The following is a 5205-nucleotide window of genomic DNA, read 5'->3' on the forward strand; positions in this document are numbered from 1 at the left end:
CGATTCCATATTATATTAGCAGAAAAGCTTAAAACTACCACTTTTTATACACGCTATTTCACATGTTAGTTAAAGACTTTGATGCTTAAAATGTTTCGGGAGAAATGGAATACTGGTGTGTATTTTTCTTTAAAGTACCGAGACCAGCCATATACTGTAATACTGTATGTTTATGTTCCAAAATTAATATCGTTTATGGCCTTCACATGCATTACAGTATGCTCCTATTCTTTTTATGCTCAGCTACTTAGATTTCCCTTCAGTGGTAAAATTCCATATAAATATTCAATACTAAAACGGGCACAGTAAAGACATTTAAATCTTTCTACGACCAACCAATGCACCACGAGTGCCCCTGTCAGTCTACCAATCATGTACCACAGTATTGCACGTCATCGCGCGTCACGATTTGCAAGGACGTAGCCAATTACCCGCGGTACGTGTCTGTGCCTGCATCTGTATGTCATTTTTAAGCCATTTTTTTGACCACGCACGAATATTCTTTTCTCCATATCTTCGCAATGGAAACACAGAACGCCTTCAAACCAAATGCATTTTAAAGACCATGACTTGTGAAAATTTTCACACTCTCAGTGAGCTAATTATCTTTTTTTAAACCTCCGTTTTTTCAATGATGCATAATTACGCACTAACTGGAACCTGGTGGACCACTCTATACACACGTTCACAATGTGAGAAAGACTGCTCAATACGGTTTTGTGTGACAAACCTGTATATCATCATAGGAAGCAGAACAGTGCAGTCTCCAATTCCCCAGACTGTAAACATGGGATCAAAGCTTTGTTTGATTTCTGAAACCCTTTCTTTGTATCCTCTTTTCATTCAGGTAAGGGTCAACTATATACACAATACTGCTGACAGCAGGAAAATTAACAATATTCTTTACTCAGCAGCATATTAAAAACAGCTCCCATGATGTACCAACCGATTTTTTACACAGAAGACTGACACAGCTTTGCGTTCTGAATCTCTTTTTCTCGTGCTTTTATTTAATGTGGCACTATGCACTGGGATAGGGGAATGCTGTTCAGAAGACAATAGCATTCAAACCACAGCACCCACAATGCTGCAAGTAAGTGTTTTACACACTAAGCAGGTCCTCTGACCTTTCCAAGCCTTGCTTTGGCTTGTGAAACCTTTTCGTTTTATATTGGCACCATGAGACATGCAATACACTGGGATAGTGGGGTCTTCTTCATGACTCAATTTCTTTTTAAGCACAACACCCACAATGCTGCAGCTAAGTGTTTCACATACTAGGCCGGTCCTCTGACCTTTCCCAGCTTTGTTTTGGGTTGTGAAACTTTTCTTTATTTTTTAATGATTTTTTGAATATAGCACTACAGGTAATATACTGAAATAAGGGGGTCTTCTTTAAAATGCATCTGGTTTGAAGGCGTTCTGTGTTTCCATTGTGTTGATATGGACAAGAGAATATTAGTGAGTTGTCAAAAAAATGTGATAAAAACGACAAAGTGAAGGCTGTGAAAACAGTCACAATGTACTTTATACACAAAGCAAGTGTTCTCGTAACCCTAGGAGGTTTCGTGAAAACGCTACTGGCATGCCAAAATCGTTATCGAACTTTACCCCGGTGCATGCCGGGAGGAATTCATGCACTACAGATGAAAGGGGGCAGGCACGTACAGTTCACTTTGAATCCACAAGTACTTTTCTCGGATGTTGCACAAACAAATCCTAATGTCCTGAAAGCATTGCAGCATGTTTGTGTCTCTCTTCCTGTAGCTGCAGGACGACTGACACGAATGGACAATCACAATCTGTGGCGTTTAGCGTGACATAGTCTTGCAGGCATCGTGCTGTCTCACTGCAATACTATACCGCTGGAGGAAACAGTCCATCTGGCCATGAAACTCATTTGAACGTCTAGCTACAGTTACTAACCATATCATGATTTATTCACAATATGTGGAATCAGCACGTCCCAGAGACAGCTTCCGATATCGTGAGCATTCTCTGATGGTGTGCTGCATGGCTTCTGGGTGTGTACGTTGGTGGTATAGTGGTGAGCAAAGCTGCCTTCCAAGCAGTTGATCCAGGTTTGATTCCCAGCCAACACATTGGTGAATATTTTCAAATGCTGTAATGAACCTAGGAATGCGACTAACAAAGCACAACCTTTTGAAAGAGCTAAAGCACTGCAAAACTGAATTGGGGAGAATCTTACTGGGGATTCTGAGCGATGACTGTGTAACCAGGAGGTTATGGAGGGGATATTTGAAATCTGACACTGAAATTGGTAGCTGTCTCTTTAAGACATGCACGTATGAGTGACATCAGCACGCCAGTAATTGTGGGAGTGGACAACGTACAGTTGAGCGTGGCCTGTGGCTACGCATGATGTGAATGCAAAGAGCATGTTCAAATAAGACTGATGTTCTGTGCATCTTGGATTAGGCGAGATCAAAGAGGAAATTGCCACTACCATATTTTTTGCTTTGTCTTTGTTATTATAGTATCTATAATAACAAAGAGCTATAGTAGCTCTTTGTGCATCCTGGTGTGTGTATATCTCCAGGTATATCTATGTGAAGCTTTTGAGTTAAAGGTTATACTGCATCCAATCTAAGTTCTGTAACAGAAAATAATACAACCCCTCATTTTTATGATTTCATGCAGATCCAGAATTAAAAAATCCCCATTTAAATTCATTGTAGTACGGTGTGTTCTTTGCCGGGCTACAAATTTTGGTACCAGAAATGGGGTATTCTGAGCATTTAGATGAAACTTTGGATGCCGTATAAGGTAAAATAAATAAAAAAATATGGTAGTGGTGAAGAGCTGCACTGCGGGTGTCTGGTCTGCCCAGAGAGGTGGGGGAAGGGACGTCCGGAGCAGGGACCCAGGAGAGGATCGCCAGCAGAACCAGCATTCTGGACTGTTCTAGTGCACGTTAGCAGATTCTTTAGTGCTATTTATCACTTTCTGTAGTCAGTCACTGAGTTTGAGTTTGTAGGCATCCTCTCATGAGGCACCAATAAATGTAGGGGTTTTGTGCATTACAGGGACAATTATTAATTGTAGCAGTAAGCCACAAAATGATTCTTTGATGGCTATTAGAAAACCAACCTTGCGGGATAACACACACACACACACGGATACTATTACACGACAATACATTTATTAAGGCATAAAATGTGTATATAAACATAACAGATCTTATAGTGAGGGTTAGCAGAATACAAAAGGTATATATTCGATCACGAAGAGTTACAAACCAAGAGGGACATACATTCAGTATACCATTCATTTATACCATTTCGTTAATGAGCTTTGATTTCAGCTTCTACACTAGATACTCAAAAGCAAGTACATCACTCATAGGAATTAAACTGATATCAACTGGGGTTGAGGTAACAATTGAATTCTCGAGCTGTAACTCAGAATGTTGAATACTCATCCAATCTGTGTGGATTCAGATCTCCCGCGGACACAAAGAAACAGTGGCAGGCTTGTTGCTGTGTCCAATCAGCATTCTCTGGCCTAGTGTCAGGCAGTGCTGGTTTGGCATGAGGGAAGTGGGAGAGACTCCTGCTGCGACGCTCTAGTAGTAGGCTCTCTGAAGACCGGCTAGTTAGTTCTGGCTTACTAGTGAGAGTTTGTGCACATGAGAAAAGCGACTGCGGGTCCAAGCAGGTCACACTCTTTAGACAGGAAGAAGACCGGTTCGTTCCTGATGTATTGCTAGTTCTGAATCCATACAAGAACAATTCTATAAAACGCTCACCAGATTACGTTTTAAGAAGGAACTGCAGCTCAGGTTCAGCCAAGATCTAAACTCGGATGGCAGGATTCAGAGTCCAGAGTGCGGACTGATGGCGCACGGAGGGTCCATATAGATCCCTCAGTGATCTTCCGCGTGTTTAAACTGCCAACGTGTGACTACCCTGTCCCCGTGACCTCATTGCTCTGCTCTCGCCTCTGTGCAGCCGAGCCCGACTCATGGTAAAGTGAAAAAAAAAATGCCCTCAACGTGTGATTTTCTCTGGAGCGAGGATAGATGTTACCTTTATATCACTGAACAGAATGTATGAGATGTGGCGGCTAGGTTCAATTTTTTATCCTGTTTAAAAGATTAAGGACTGGGGTGAGCGTGATTCACCACCCTAAGAGCCCGATGTGCGGACCAATTAAGCTGCATAGACTTGGTCATTTAACTATTCTCCATTCGCAGGGTTAAGGTTAATGAGAAAACATTGCTGACTTTTTTTTGCCAGCCACAAGCGCAGATTAGCAAGGTTTGTATTTCATCTTTTGCAAGTTGCATCCATTTAAAAAAAAGTCGTTCAAGACAGGAAATTAATACTTGCATTTAATTAAGTCTAGCCGTAGGAGGTTATCCATAATGACCAGTTCTGTACGAGAAGACAGAAAAAAAAGGCACCACTGGGATTCAGACCCAGGATCTCCTGTTTACGAAGCAGGCGCTTTAACCAACTAAGCCACAGCACCCCTGGAGTGGTGTCCTTTTACAACCACTTGGACACACCGCTCTGAGACATCTGCATTCGGTGCGCGCTCCGCCTGCTCGCTGAGCAAGTTGCCACCTTTACATACAAAAGCAACATCGACACCAAGAGAAAGGATGACAAATGGCTTTTATCTGGAACTTTTCATGTCAAAGGAGCTCAATGTGCTTTCCGTGGACAACAGGGCCACTGAACTCCACACCGGCCACTGAAGCACAGCAGTGGCTTGGTGGCTTGACATCTCCCAAAGAAAATGTTGAAATCGCATGTGGAACAGGAAAATGACCCTTCGAGTACAAGGGAAAAAAAAAAGATCATCTGGAGCACGCCAACACATGTACGGACAGCCTAGTTTTCTTGATGAGGTGGCCAAGTGGTTAAGGCAATGGACTACTAATCCATTGGGCTTTGCATGCATGGGTTTGAATCCCATCCTTGTCACATTCAGCATCTGACACATGTGCCCATTCAAAGTTGGCCTTGCTTTCTTTTGCTCTGGTACTAGAGCAGTACATTTTCTAGCTGTGGCTGAAGATGGTATAGTAGGCTAACATCGGTATCGAGCAGTGACAGTAACAGTATTTACTGAGAGAGAGAGAGGCAGCTCAGAAGATGAGCTCCTAATTTCTTTGAGATTTTATTGTTTTCTGTAACTGAACAAATAGTCTAGGAATAAGGCAACATCTAACAAAAA

At 42.1% G+C, this 5205-nt stretch overlaps 1 non-coding gene across 1 annotated transcript; it reads left to right on the forward strand.

Moving 5' to 3' along the window:
- The first annotated feature begins 4870 nt into the window (after positions 1-4870).
- Positions 4871-4952, forward strand: trnas-acu (transfer RNA serine (anticodon ACU)). Its single transcript has one exon. It is a non-coding gene; the product is annotated as a tRNA-Ser (tRNA).
- Positions 4953-5205: the final 253 nt, after the last annotated feature.

This window comes from Atractosteus spatula, assembly GCF_055471065.1.
Source record: "Atractosteus spatula isolate fAtrSpa1 chromosome 16 unlocalized genomic scaffold, fAtrSpa1.hap1 SUPER_16_unloc_1, whole genome shotgun sequence".
Taxonomy (NCBI): domain Eukaryota; kingdom Metazoa; phylum Chordata; class Actinopteri; order Semionotiformes; family Lepisosteidae; genus Atractosteus; species Atractosteus spatula.